At 44.2% G+C, this 16,403-nt stretch overlaps 1 protein-coding gene across 1 annotated transcript in view; it reads left to right on the top strand.

The window, feature by feature from the left end:
- The window catches only part of LOC124613503 (methyl farnesoate epoxidase-like), a 250,109-nt gene that overhangs the window by 24,312 nt on the left and 209,394 nt on the right, over positions 1 to 16,403 (top strand). The window lies entirely within an intron of this gene.

A 16,403-nucleotide genomic window follows, 5' to 3' on the forward strand; every position in this document is an offset into this window, starting at 1 on the left:
TACACGTTACGTACGTAAATACTGTGATATTGCTTCGGCAGCGTTCAGTCAAGGTGTTCATGGTGTAACGTTTCCCATTTCTGTCAGCGTATGCAAATGCTTTATAATCTCACATCAGCTGCGCCTTCATTGCTATCATCTACACACAAGTATCGTCGCTAAAAGATCGTGTGGAAATTAGACTTGATGTTTTCAAAGGTCTCTTTAAATTTCGGCGGATAGAATATATTGCATTCAACAGTAAGAACACGACGGTATACGAATGCAAGAACAACGATTAACTTCCCGAGCTTGTTACATCGTGTAAGTATCTGGGATTAATAAACTAAGAGAAATGAAATCAGTACTGCCGATACCGAATTGAAGACTTGGATGTGATGTGAAGGTACTGGAAAACAGTGAAGCATATAATAATAATAATAATAATAATAATAATAATTCCGTGTAGCTCACCGACCTTCCAATTAAAAGTTACATCGGTGACTTATGTGTCCCATAGCTGCCGAAGTAATCCTGCCAGGGAAAAGGGAATGTGGAGACTTCAGCGCTAATGACACCGCTGACCACACTGCGTCTGTGGCCGTGTGGGACATCTGCAAGGGATGGCTCAAATGGCTCTGAACACTATGGGACTTAACATCTCAGGTCATCAGTCCCCTAGAACTTAGAACTACTTAAACCTAACTAACCTAAGGACATCACACACATCCATGCCCGAGGCAGGATTCGAACCTGCGACCGTAATGCTCGCGCGGTTCCAGACTGAAGCGCCTAGAACCGCTCGGCCACCAGAGGCCGGCTCTGCAAGGGACACAGGAAAGATATTTCGTTCTAGAACCGCGAGTAATGTGGATGTGTTATTGTGCTCTGTCTTAATAAAGTCATATGACTTAATCGTCTCGTCTCTTGGTACTTCTTCCTATACCGACTGCGGAAATCTAGCGCAGGAGCCACAGTTCAATAGGGAATCCGAACGTCATTGAGAAGTAATGGGTACGTTAAAGGCAGACTGAAGTACACCATTCTCCGCGACCATTCGGTTTCCAGGAACGTACTTTAGCACGTTTCCAGGAACGTGCTTTAGCATTAAACCGCCAGGCCCAGTAATTCTAGTGTAAGTGTAGAGACAACCACGTAAAATATGCTAATATGAGTCTTTCTCGAGTACTGCTCTAGACTTTTGAGTCCTTGTGAAGTAGGCATGATAGCAGACATGGAAATAATTCGATAATCAAAAGGCCCATTTGAAAGTGTAGTAGAAAAGCATAGAGGTCTTCAGTGGCAGTTGATGTTGGTTCTCACGAAAGATATTGGATAAATTTAAAGTACAGGTAGTCGACGTAGATGGTGCAACATTTCTGTGGCCTTGATCGTGCATCACGCAAACGGATGATGAGTAAAAGAACGGTGATCACGACTCTTAGTGACAAATGCTGGCAGAAATTTCCCCATGTTCCATAAACGGATAGAATCGGGCTGGCAGTCACCAATATTTTTGTACAAGTACCCTTTGATTTGCACTATTGAACGGCATGTGGAATATATACCGTGAAACTACCCGATTTGTGTCACGCTCCCAACAAACTCATGGTTCTCGGCCAAGAGGACTCTGTAATGGCTGTCTTGATTAAGATAAAATTTCGTAAAATATTCGGGGGCTGCGGCACCCGCCTGTTAGAGATGGAACAGATTCCACATGGTATCTACATTAACTTCAAGTTTCCACACGTTTACAAAATTCAGTGCGACTGGTTTGTGTGTTAACGTGATTGATATAGTCTCGTTTGGCTTCACTATGTGTAGTGTCCTGAGGAACATACTAAGTTTGTATGCTCATATCAACAATATCAGCTACAAAATGCGACCTTTGGCAATTTGAATTGTTTCTTCGTGCAGATTTTGTGGCCCTTAATACGAAAAATTGTTCATACCATCTATGACGTCATTGCACCTGAAGTACATACTTCAAATGATGAGTCTAAACGACAGGGTGAAACGAGCAATGAAGTGTCTGCTGCCATCCCCATGCTCGCTGATAAACAAGCTATTTCTTCCAACAACCTTAACCACAACCCACGACCTGATGTTAGGCAAGAGAATTACCTGTACCTGCTTGTGAGTATTGTGGGAAATTATACCCTGGGCTCAGGCTTGTCACTCCCAACCGGGACAGGAGAAGCACCTGTATCAGCCCTGACAAAAGTAGGAAAATTCTGGACGTGGCCAAATCCTCCTATTGTTATGTAGTATCAGGGACACCAAACTGTTCGTCGAATGGCTGAATGGCTCCATCAAGAGAGATCACACAGCTATCTTTGTCGCCGATCTGAATATATACACTCCTGGAAATTGAAATAAGAACACCGTGAATTCATTGTCCCAGGAAGGGGAAACTTTATTGACACATTCCTGGGGTCAGATACATCACATGATCACACTGACAGAACCACAGGCACATAGACACAGGCAACAGAGCATGCACAATGTCGGCACTAGTACAGTGTATATCCACCTTTCTCAGCAATGCAGGCTGCTATTCTCCCATGGAGACGATCGTAGAGATGCTGGATGTAGTCCTGTGGAACGGCTTGCCATGCCATTTCCACCTGGCGCCTCAGTTGGACCAGCGTTCGTGCTGGACGTGCAGACCGCGTGAGACGACGCTTCATCCAGTCCCAAACATGCTCAATGGGGGACAGATCCGGAGACCTTGCTGGCCAGGGTAGTTGACTTACACCTTCTAGAGTACGTTGGGTGGCACGGGATACATGCGGACGTGCATTGTCCTGTTGGAACAGCAAGTTCCCTTGCCGGTCTAGGAATGGTAGAACGATGGGTTCGATGACGGTTTGGATGTACCGTGCACTATTCAGTGTCCCCTCGACGATCACCAGTGGTATACGGCCAGTGTAGGAGATCGCTCCCCACACCATGATGCCGGGTGTTGGCCCTGTGTGCCTCGGTCGTATGCAGTCCTGATTGTGGCGCTCACCTGCACGGCGCCAAACACGCATACGACCATCATTGGCACCAAGGCAGAAGCGACTCTCATCGCTGAAGACGACACGTCTCCATTCGTCCCTCCATTCACGCCTGTCGCGACACCACTGGAGGCGGGCTGCACGATGTTGGGGCGTGAGCGGAAGACGGCCTAACGGTGTGCGGGACCGTAGCCCAGCTTCATGGAGACGGTTGCGAATGGTCCTCGCCGATACCCCAGGAGCAACAGTGTCCCTAATTTGCTGGGAAGTGGCGGTGCGGTCCCCTACGGCACTGCGTAGGATCCTACGGTCTTGGCGTGCATCCGTGCGTCGCTGCGGTCCGGTCCCAGGTCGACGGGCACGTGCACCTTCCGCCGACCACTGGCGACAACATCGATGTACTGTGGAGACCTCACGCCCCACGTGTTGAGCAATTCGGCGGTACGTTCACCCGGCCTCCCGCATGCCCACTATACGCCCTCGCTCAAAGTCCGTCAACTGCACATACGGTTCACGTCCACGCTGTCGCGGCATGCTACCAGTGTTAAAGACTGCGATGGAGCTCCGTATGCCACGGCAAACTGGCTGACACTGACGGCGGCGGTGCACAAATGCTGCGCAGCTAGCGCCATTCGACGGCCAACACCGCGGTTCCTGGTGTGTCCACTGTGCCGTTCGTGTGATCATTGCTTGTACAGCCCTCTCGCAGTGTCCGGAGCAAGTATGGTAGGTCTGACACACCGGTGTCAATGTGTTCTTTTTTCCATTTCCAGGAGTGTATATATATGTGTGTGTGTGTGTTTTAAATTCTTACAAGAGGCTTTTGATGTATATTTAAAATTAATTCATATCCAAATGTTTATTTTTATAAAGTGTTGTGGGCTAAAACTGACAGTTTGTAGCAAATAGAATGTGTATAGTCCAATAAAGCAACTACAAAAACATGGCACATCCAAAGTGGGTAAATTTTCTATCCAAAATGAGGAGCTTCACAAAACTGGGCAACTTGCGCTGACGCACAAAAAAAATTCCCGATCCCTTCCTATAACAGATTTTTTAAAAGACGGAATTCGAGAGAAGAGATGAGTAGGTTCGTTGAGTAACATCCTCAGCCTTTCACTTGGAATATTACGGAAATTACGTTTAAAAAACTTCAGTACGTGTCACAAAGTTGGGGATTTCTATGTACGTTGATGTAGCGCAAAAACACCAGCCAAGGACGTCATGACGACGTTAGTCATTGTTTCGCGATTCTAATTCTGAGTTATAGTGCCTCACATCTCATACCCCTACATTCATCCAACGTACAGACATGAAACTAGCAAATTTAAAAATAAGCGAGTGCGGAATTGAAAGCTAGATAGGGGAGAGACCACTAGCCCTCATGGAATGCAAGTTAGATTTTACGTTGAGTATGAAAAGGAACTGGCCCACCTACCCGCAGCAGTTTACAGGGCATCACTGTGGCATCATGTCAAATGGCCGAAGGAAAGTGCAAATCCCTCCCATCTGTAAAAAGGGGTACAAGACTGAAGCAAAGAATTATACACCTATACCACTGAGATAGATGTGTTGTAGAATTATGTAATATTTTTCTCGCTTATGACCACTTTTCTTGATATCGAACAACCTCTATATGAACAGTCAGGAGCGGCACATGTTACAAGAGAGATGGTGCCCATCGTGGAGAGCCTTTGTCACAGCTGGTAAACACCCACCCTCGATACTTTAAAGAATCGAATTCCCATATATCAAACGTCAAATGACCCGAACTATGTTTCGTCAAAGATGTAATTATGCAGGCACATTCAGTGGTATATATGGATACTGTCTACAAAATGTGTTTCGAATACGGTTAGCAGTAAAGCAGAAATAAATTAGAAGGTGAAGATTGACTGCATGAACAGCGAAAATATAGTAAACGCTGATTTCTTTCCTTTCATCATTTTATGTGACTTGTCAGCAAGAAGAAGTTTCATAAAGCTATGAAGTTCTATGCTAAGTTTGTTGGAATTAGATATGTGTGCTCATTCCCAAATACTGGATGAATATACAAAGGGCACTCAAAAAGTAATGCAACACATTTTTTTCTCTGTTGAAAAATGCGGAATTTGCTGCAGGACATCATGGAATATTTTCGCTTCAGCCCCTATAGTTTCATGAAATCCCGATATATGCAGTCTTCAAAATGGCGTCTGCCAGAGAGGTGCTTGCCAAGCACAGAGCATCGCAGGTATTGGATAATGTCCATGAGACATGGCAGTGATCGAAAGCACAGTGAGTTGCTGGTTATGGCATCTCGAATCACCGCAAGAAGTTCGCGCTGCTGGACCTGCAACGCGCCGGATGCCCGCACATAGTTGTAACTCCTGCAATGCTGGAATGTGCGGACACTCTCAGTCAAACATCTCGCTGCTCAACTGGGCATCTCCGTTGGTAGTGTTGACACACTCGTCCGTCAGTCGGGGTTCTCAAAGTTATGGGCCCGCTGGGTTCCTCTTCGCCTGAAAGAACACAACGAAGGACCATCTGTGCAGAATTGCTTGTGCACTTTGAGGCAGATCGTCACAATTTTTTGTCGAATATAGTCACAGACTTTGAAACATGGGTTCATCACTTCAAACCGGAATCCAAACGGCAATCCATGAAGTGGCGCCATACCACCTCTCCTTTGAAGAAAAAGTTCAGAGCTGCAACCTCATCCGATAAATTCATGGTGACAATCCAGCCTACATCCCAGATCTCACAGCTTCCGACTTCCGTACGGATGCACTTCACGGGAAGCAGTACGTGGTTGACGGGGAAGTCATTGATGCAGCAAGATTGTGGTTCCGACTTCGACCAGAAGAGTGGTACCATGCGGGCATACCAGTCCTCCCAGTTAGGCGGTGTAAGATCGTCGAATTGAACGGAGACTGTCTTGACATCAGGACTTTGTAGACAAACGAGTGGGAAATAATATGGTGCACTGAAGTCCTGAATAAAACCAACTTGCTTGCAGAAATAAACAAAACAAACGTGTTGCAATACTTACTGGATACCCTTCGTAGTCCAGTTAATTGCGCGTCGTAAGTTGTGTAGCCTCAAGATATACCCTCAGTTTCTAAGTTTGATACTTATCTTGCTGTGTTAAACGTTTTATATAAGTTCGTATGTATTAATCAGTAGATTACGAGAGCATTTAAAATTTTAAATTCGACTAATAGTTACATGGAATATTGTTGTTGCTCCTGGACCTCTGGAAGCCGTTAAATAGGCAACTAGCGACAGGATCTTAGTTATCGTGGTCACAGTTATAACTGGAGTCACTAACGATGGCGAATGAGTTTAGGTTCGTGCTGAGCACCTACGTCACGCTTTCTCAGAGAGCCAATGAGCGTTCAGTAGCGTTCTGAGCACTCTGCTGTGCATGTCGTGCTAATGCGAGCGTTAAAAGTGATCTATTTGTTGCAAGTTGTCATTGCTGATGGCGGTAGTAATGAAGAAATTTAACGTAAGCAGGTGAGCTATGTAATTTGGCGGATAGGCGCTTCCTTCGAGTACAAACCACGTTTAAGCGCCTTCCGCAACTGTCGCTTGGAACAAGCAACATTGCAATCTCCCTCTGCGTCTCGACCTATCGAACCGCTATCGTTCGTGGACTGGACATAGTTGCTTAGTAATGCAAATGTATCGAGAGCCCATTTTCGAAAACTAGTGAAAATTCGTTCTGGTATCTTTGATCCTGTCTTTTGCCACATGACGTAATTACACCATGATTGAACTACAAACGGTGATCAGGTATTTCTGCTTCTATACATGTTAAATAAATAGCTCTGAACAAGTTTTACATCTTCGTCATGACTTGCGTAATTTGTGTATTTCTCATAGGAAACCGTTCTTTCAACAATCTTTCAATCGCAGCTAATCGCTACATACATCTATCTGTGTAATGGACGTAGAAGTTAACAACCTTCATTTACAGTGTAGATCACTAGAGTGCTGTTTCCGCAATAGAGAACAGAAACAGCACGACTTGTGTACACTAACTAATTTGTCAACAAAACTCGTAGTGTCACTTGCAGCGCAGACCATGCGTGCATTCTCACTCTATATGAAGAAAACGGGAAACTGGCTACCGAACTGAGGTGCACCAAAGCGACTTCACTCAAAAATTCTGCCAGTAACTCTGAAGGTCTGCTTCGTACTGATCACCCACAGTCAACAACGCTACATGGGGAAAGGTAATTACAAATTATGGCAAACAATCCTCTTGGGGGGACATCCGCAGGTGAGCATTATACCAGAAGTTGAAAATACCGCTTCAGTTGTAGAGTTCTTTTATTATCTCACGACCGGTTTCGGGCTCTTATAAGTCCATCTTCAGGTGTCGTAACTTGGTGCTGTGGCCCCCAAGCGCCACGGTGGACGTGTCCTAGGCCCGGTTTACTACCGATGAGCGCAGAACAAGGAGCACACCGTGTCTAGTACACGTCCACGGCGGCGCTCGGGGGCCACAGCACCAAGATAGGACACCTGAAGATGGGCTTATAAGAGGCCGAAATCGGTCGTGTGGTAATAAAACAACTTCACAACTGAAGCGGTATTTTCAACCTGAGGTACAAATTATGGCTCATAGTTACCCGAACAGCAATATAACACAGCTGCATGTTGCCTTTGTCTAGAAACACGGTAGTGGTGTGTCGATTGAGAAAATGTGAAACCGCGTCTATCTGAGCAACACGGCTTCTAGGTGTCCGTTATGAACAGCAGTACAACCGCCCAGTACCGTCGAGCAGCACTATGTGTGTCAGGGAACCAGTTGAATGTAACCTGCATCAACGGCGCCGTGATCTCTTCATTGACTTGTTCAGGATTTGCCTGACGCCTGATACTAGTAATAGAGCAGTGTTCCTGAGAGCGGTTACCATCGTGCGCCTCAGGCATGCAACCCCCCTCCCCCCCAATTTTCAGAACGGAGGTAATTTTGGGCTGGCGTCATATTCTGCTGTTGAGCACCTCTCATCGGTTTAGTAGTTAATTTTACGTCTGTGCAGTATCGGGACAGAGACTGGGCTTACCATAATTTTTTCGGTCAAACCCAGGACATATTTTTGAAATTAATGAAACGTCTTAAGAGTTTGATGAAATAATAAACTTTATTTATTCAGTTGTACCTTTCTGTAGAATGCCTTTTTTCAGGAATAGTTCGTTTTAATTAAATCATAAAATTTAAAAAAAAATGTGAATTAATTTTAAGCCTTTGCAAAGGCTTAGTAGTAGATACTGGTAATCTATCCCTTTCTGCAGTCAAAATGTTCCCCAAGTTGTTAAAACGTTCTCAGCTGGAGCAGATGTCCCAGACAAAGACATAGCGAAATTAGCCATTTTAGAAATATTGTAACATGAAAGATGAGCGAAAAAATTTCTTTCCTCTTCTCTTCGATAGTATCCGGTGTTTTATCCCACCTTAAGCGCAAATAATAGTCTATTAAAAACAGTCCTATGTTTAGCTGTTTACACGTGGTCTTTCATATCATCCTTTCCTTTATGTCCGACAGAAAATACTCCAGTACATAGTGTGCAATAACACGTTCATTGTTACTGTCATTACACATTTTAAAAAAGGTCTTATTCCTGTTGCAGGTTAACACTAACTACAGACTTTTTTTGCCCTTCACTACATGAGGAGACAAAAAACTAATAGAGATAAAACGATCAAAAACCTTTAGACGAGGTACTTCATATACAAAAGCAATACAGGCACATTGCTTCTGCTGTGTTGCCAAATGACTAAGTGAAAAGTTATGGCAGAACCGGTAGCCACGATAACTCACAACGTTAGCGCTGGCTTCAAGATCAGCTGAAAGAGGCGCAGCCACAAGAGAGGCTAAAAAGGCGGTGTCGAACATATGGCACCAAACTTTTAAAAAAAATTCGCACCAGTCTTAAAATTCTCAAAACCTGAACGCTTTTTCAGCCCTGATCATTATCCCAGACAACACTATAAGATCAGGATTATCCTAGCTAATCCTGGACGTATGATAAAACACACGGCATAGGCTACTCCAACCTGTCAGGTCCGATTACCGTAGCCGTATTAATTCACTCTGTAGGCCCTAAGCCAACCCCGTGATCTGGTCGCTTGGAGGTGATGTTCAATAAAGAGACATCTCAGAGTGTAGCCGTGGTCCGTAATGGAAGAAGTTGTATTTTTAATCATTGTGACAAATGCGTTACAGAGAGTACGCTGTGTATCACTGGGCACACATGTCACTATTACCAGAGCCTAACACATACAGTCACAACACCGTCTGGTGAGAAATATGTTACCGTTTTACAGTTCGAGCGACACTAGCGCTCCAAGCGGTGAGAAACCAGTCACATGCGTCGTAGGGATAAAGTTTGTTTGTAATTAGTTTCTACTTAATAAAAGAAATATTTGTTACGTTTTTGCACTCCATGGGTTGCTAAATTGCCAAGAGACATGAATTATTGTTAAGTACATGTAAAAACAGTCGAGTCACATTGATTCAGTGAGATAAACTAGAACCTATTCATGAAGAAATATTTTCGAATATGTGTCTATTTGCAGCTTATTCCACTGAAAGCGGGTGAGTATTTACATATATTTCATGATTGAGAAGCATATATCTCTGCCGTTATCTGTTGCTATTATCACAGACACTTTCCTTGATGCAAAAAAAAAAAAAAAAAAAAAATCATGTAATCCAGCGATTCGCCCATTCTTCCACTTCTATCGACTTTCTAATATACGAATATTTTTATGCATGTAATTGCTTTTGCTTGAAATGCGAATTTGTCGAAGATTCTTTACGTTTGTGGATCAGTTTTGACAACAATTATTCAATATTTTTCTTCTGTTTAGGGAAACAGTTTTATTGCTTTTGACGATTTATCATCAAGTCTCTCTGGTTTTCCCTTAAGCTACAGGTGTGATATCTTATTTGGTACTTTAAATAATGTAGGTATCTCATTTCATACATGTCACCTGTTCCAAATTCACTGATTTGGATGAAAATGTAGCGAAAAAACTCTGATTTTCTGTAGATACACGACGCGTTTCAGCAAGACATCAGGTCTAGTGGTGTTTACTAGCAATTTTTTCCTTATTAAAGGAAAACCACATTATTCAGTAAATGTCTGTATGTTACAAGAGAATACTATATAAACTGTCCTGTAATGCACCGCTTCGTATCTCCCAGGATCCTTAGGAAATTAAATAATGACATATGCGGTGTAAATTTTTTTGTTTTTACAGACTTTTTTGGTAATACATACACTCCCTATTGTAAAAACTAAATTGTAAATCAATATAAAAGTACTCACAGTTATCCGATATGGTATTCAGAAGTGTTGCTTGCTGGCCCTTGGATCGCTGCTATCGCTGTGGGTAATAAAAACGAGACGGAGTGTCGCGAGTGTTATGTACGACCAGGTCACCAACAGCGGAGAGCCGACGACCGGGCGACAATATGGCGTGCATCAAAGTGGACATAATCGTGACGGCCGAAAACTGTACGTGTATGAAATGCACTCATGTTCAGAAAAAGAAAACAGAACACCTTGAACGACTAGAGATAGGACGTTCATGTTCAGAGCAGAGCACATGTGCATTAGTATCTTTTGCAGAAATCATTATCATTTGAACCATGTTGGCACGTAGGTTCAAGGTCAACATCGACATCGTGGCGCAACACCATTTACCGGTAAAATGTGCCTGGGCTCTCGCTGTAGTTATAAACCGAAGGCAATCAATCAGCGTGATTTGAGCAGACTACAGGATACCTCGCAGACGTATGCGTTAACCGTACCGCCAAATCAGTGACTTTGAAAGAGGGCGCATTATTGGCGTGAGAGAATGTGATGCACCCATCCGAAAAACTACTGCTCCTGTAGGGCTAACTGTTTTAACAGTGCAACGGATGTGTGCAGAATGGTTCATGGAAGGCCGCAGAACACGATGACAGACTACGCCCCCCCCCCCCTCCCCACCCCTCCAGGGAAGATAGACGACACCTCATCCGAAAAAGGACAGATCTTCGTCTTCTTCGGTTCTGGCGCAGTCCATCGCCGTTTATTACGTCATGTGTGTTTTCAGACGAATCCAGGCTCTGTTTGTTTGAAGATGATGGTGGCATTTGGTGCGCCGCAGACAGGTGGAGCGGCATCACAGTGACTGCTTTCACACAAGACATACAGCGCCAGCTCAAGGCCTTATGGTATGGTGTGCTGTTACACAGGGCGAGGCACCTAAGTCCTAACACCCATTGCATGTCCCCAACCGGAATAAATACAAAGATGCCGTTTGGACAGTGAATTACAGGGGCAGAGGCTACGTCAGTACATCACATTTCATGTTTGTGCTATTTTTTATTACAGAGATATGAGACCATCTTTGGCTTTTTTAAATGGAACCCAATGTTAAATTTTAGCGTAATATTATGGGCTTAAAAAGATGGTTTCAAATATGTGTATATCATAATATTTAGGCGAATAGTTTTTGAGACATAGATATGTTCCCGTACCGTACTCGTCCTTCGAAGCGGCGTTGTCCTATGCGACCTTTGCTCTTGACCACTGAGGAGGTTAACAGGGAAGGCGTTGTCTTCCTGCTTCTCGATAACGCCGCAAGGTGACGCACGAGGTAGCTGGGGAGAAGGGTATAAATGTGCTGCCGGGGTAATGAGACATCGCATTTCCGTCACAGTTTCTTGGAGCAGACATGTACACCAACGAAGAAAAGTTAGAGCAATAAAGCCATATGGAGAACTGTAGCCTGACCGTAAGCGTCCTACGCGCCAGTTTCTTGAACGTATTTGCAAGAAACTTCTTGAATCGGGATCATGGAACGCCATACAGAGGACAAGGCAGAAAATTGCAACTGGCGAGGTACATGAAGAGGGCGTTCTAGCGTTGGCGCATAACGACCCTGCTGTTTCGTCGCGACGTATCACCTCGGAATGTCCTATAAGTCAGAGAAGTGTTCTACGCATATTGCACCGGCATAGATTTCACCCGTTTCACCTCTCATTACATCAGGCACTCTCCGGTGTGAATTTCGAACGGCGCCAGGAATTTTGCCGGCTTGCTCTGCAGCGCTTACAAGATCATCCAACGTTTTGTCAACGGGTGCTTTTTACTGATGAAGCGATTTTCACCAACCACAGTAATGTGAATTTGCGTAATATGCATTACCGGTCAATAGAGAGCCCTCATTGGCTTCGACAGGTACAGCATCAACAACCGTGGAGTGTTAACGTGTGGTGATGCATCGTCGGAAATGTCATTGTGGGGCCGTACGTCGTTCCGGGTATACTAAATGGCAATAACTATGCACAGTTCCTGCGAAATATTCTGCCCATTTTCCTGGAAGAGGTACCACTAACTACGCCTCAGTGCATGTCGTTCCAACATGACGGCTGTCCTGCTCACTCTCCCCTTGTGGCTACAGAGCTGTTAAATGAAAAGTTCCCGGATTATTGGATAGGACGGCGTGCTGAAGTTAAGTGGTCAGCCTGGTCTCCTGATTTGACCCCTCTTGATTTTTTTCTGTGGGGAGCAATCAAACATAACCAACTACGCCAGACGATATGAAGCAACGTATCGTCAAAGCGTGCGCTGATATCTCACGTGACACCCTCGCAGCCGTTCACAAATTATTCGAACGGCGACTACAAATGTGCATTGCAGCAGAGCGGAAGCATTTTGAGCACATGCTTCAGTGAAGTTTTGTATCATGTACAGTATATATTTTGCATCTTTGTGTGTGTTTGCTTCATATTGTGCTCAATAGTAAACATTTTCAAATAAAAAACAAATACGTACGAAATAATTATGACCAATAAGGGTCTACTCATTTACATTTGTATTTCTGTTACTTAAAATGTATTAACATCTTGTAGTATTTTGGTATCACAGTTGTCAAATAACTGAATAATATTTCCGCGACATCATCAGATAATTTTTGCACAGTATGTCGCAGTATGTATTACTATTGTCGGGTAAATGGGCGTGTTTGTGGTCTACACAACAGAAAAGGTCGCATTGGACAATGCCCCTTCGAAGGACGAACACGATACGAGAACATATCTGTGTCTCAAAAACTATTCGCCTAAATATTATGATATATACATATTTGAAACTGTTTTTTAAGACCATCATGTTACGCTAAAATTAACATAGGGTTCCATTTAAAAAAAAAAACAAAGATGACCTCATATCTCTGTAATAAAAAATAGCACTAACATGAAATGTGATGTATTCATGTAGCCCTGTTCCTGTAATTCACTGTCCAAACGGCATCTTTGTACCTGTTACGGTTGGGGGCATACAAGGGGTGATATGACTTTGCTACCTCACCCTGTATACAAACAATCACAAAGAATCACACGGAGAATCCCGGCGGAGGTTCGAGTCCTCCCTCGGGCATGGGTGTGTGTGTTTGTAGTCCTCCCTCGGGCATGGGTGTGTGTGTTTGTCCTTAGAGTAATTTAGGTTAAGTAGTGTGTAAGCTTAGGGACTGATGGCCTTAGCAGTTGAGTCCCGTAAGATTTCACACATTTGAACAAAGAATCACAGCCTGCCGTTATGGCCGAGCGGTTCTAGGCGCTTCAGACTAGAACCGCGCGACAACTACGGTCGCAGGTTCGAATCCTGCCTCGGGGATGGATGTGTGTGATGTCCTTAGGTTAGTTAGGTTTACGTAGTTCTAAGTTCTAGGTGACTGATGACCTCAGATGTTAAGTCCCATAGTGCTCAGAGCCATTTGAACCATTTGAACAAAGAATCACAGTTGCTGCGTATCCAGGGCACTGTGACCAGTGTTACCCAAGTGAATGACATCTTGTGACCCATAGCCACACCCTTTCTGTACAACATCCCATACGCCATTTTTCAGCAGTACAATGCACAACTACATGTTTCTGCACGAACGCGTGCCTTCTTGTGTCACAGGATATCAGCCTTTTGCCCTGGCCCCCCAGATTGCCATACTCGTCGCCAATCGAAAATGTATGGGATATGGTGAAACGGCGCGTGCAGCGCTGAGACCCAACGCCAATCACCACAGATAAACTTTGGAATCAGGTGAATGCGGCCTGGATGCCTGTACCACAGGACGCCATTAGCGCCTTATAAGTGTCGATACCAACAAGTATGGAACAAGCTATCAGCGTCCATGGTGGACCTTGTGGCTACTAGGAAAGCAGACGCATACTGAACCGAGGTGACTGAAATGCTAATGGGTCAAATGGTTCAAATGGCTCTGAGCACTATGGGACTTAACATCTGAGGTCATCAGTCCCCTAGAACTTAGAACTACTTAAACCTAACTAACCTATGGACATCACACACATCCGTGACCAAGGCAGGATTCGAACCTGCGACCGTAGCAGCATCGCGGTTCCGGACTGCAGCGCCTAGAACCGCGTGGCCACCACAGTCGGCTGAAATGCTAATCATTTCTGCAGAACATACTAATGTACATGTCCTGTGAATATGAACGTCCTCTCTCTAGTCGTTCAAGATGTTCTGTTTTTTCTGAACATGATTGTATTAAAAAACATTGCTATGTTGGATTTGGTCATGTACTAATCCATACAACGCCAAGCTAGAATTGCGAATTTCTGCTTGAATGTTGTACTGAAATTGAGATCTTGTCAGGCATTTTAAGGAGCACATTGATGTATTCGTCTCCAGAAAATATAGCGATATTGATGTTGAATTCTGCTGGAGGTGATTAGTAGTTTGCACTTGAGTGACTTCTTCTGCCAAATGATAACGAAATACGCTTTCGTAATGCATTCTCAAACTTGACTAGAACCATTCTTGATACGGAATTGAGAGCAGTTTGCGAGATGCCTATGTCGTTGACTTCATCTTAGCATGCGGAACATGTTTTATACTCAAGAATTATGACATTTTTGGAGAAAGAAACGCCCTCTATAAAAATCAACATTGGTTCCGCAAACAGAAATCCTGAGAAGCTGATCTCGCTCTGTTCTCCCTTACGTTGATGCCGCGTTCCTTGGCTTCTGGAAGGCATTCGACACCGTCCTGCATTGCCGTTTAGTGCCAAAAAAGATCGAGATTACCGAGTATTGCACCAGATTTCCGACTGGATTCAATACTTCCTTGCAGATAGAGCTCAACAGGTCGCTCTTAACGGAACAAAATCGTTAGCTGTGAATGTAATTTCCGAAGAACCCCAAGAAGGGTATAGGATGGTGTTGGGGTTGGGTTGTTTGGGGAAGGAGACCAGACAGCGAGGTCATCGGTCTCATCGGATTAGGGAAGGACGAGGAAGGAAGTCGGCCGTGACCTTTGAAAGGAACCATCCCGGCATTTGCCTAGAGCGATTTAGGGAAATCACGGAAAACCTAAATCAGGATGGCCGGACGCGGGATTGAACCGTCGTCCTCCCGGATGCGAGTCCAGTGTCTAACCACTGCGCCACCTCGCTCGGTAAGGGTATAGGAATGTCACTGTTTACAATGTAGGGGAAGGCGGGGCAAGATGGGGAAGCTAACTTTAAACCCTTACAAAAGGGACAAAAATAAACAAATTCGAGTAGGTTTGATTATCATTTGTTTACTTAACCCCTGAATTACAATAGCATGCAAGGAAACCTGCAAACTTGTTACATTTAGTTAGATATATCTCGATTTGAAACATAAACTACTAATTCCCCGTCCTGCCCCATATGCGGGGTAAGATGGGGAACTAGCATGAATTCATCTCTAAAGCTTAAATAAGGACTGGAATAAAGAAATCATGTGACGATAAGGTTTCGAAACATGGTTCTGCGAATTGTAGATTCAGGTATTACGTTTTATCTAGGCCTCTTACATTTACGTAGAACGCAAGTGTGGACAGCCTCGTCATCATCACTTTCTGTCCCTGCACAAGTATCGTGGACACCCCGACGCTGAAACACAGATTTCTGTGGCACGTTGAACTGTCGAGCAGCCCTGAAAGAACCCATATGACCTTCCATAACAGCTTTTACAGCGCCTTCCATTGACTCCAATGACCAATCTTGCCTAGACGTTTGTCGCCCATACTTGCGAACCATCTGAAATATAACTTGTGGAACGTACTATTGAGTCGGATCACTCCTGGTAATCTATATTATATAGGAAATACCATATTTCCAATAGTCAGTCGTTAAAACATAGCAAGAATACTGGCTTTGCACGGTTTGTGTATTTTTATTCACCATATAGCCTAAGGCATACTTTATAATTAGTTAGGAAACGTTGGAATAACGAATACCATTCTATTTACAATTGTATTCAACGTATAATGTACGTGTTCAAAACCCGCAGCGAGACGATAAGAACGTAATGGTTGGACAAATAGTAGGGGCAAGGCTGGGAAGCTCCCCATCTTGCCCCACACCGTCTTGCCCTCTACTATGCT

The sequence above is a fragment of the Schistocerca americana genome, chromosome 4, assembly GCF_021461395.2.
Source record: "Schistocerca americana isolate TAMUIC-IGC-003095 chromosome 4, iqSchAmer2.1, whole genome shotgun sequence".
Taxonomy (NCBI): domain Eukaryota; kingdom Metazoa; phylum Arthropoda; class Insecta; order Orthoptera; family Acrididae; genus Schistocerca; species Schistocerca americana.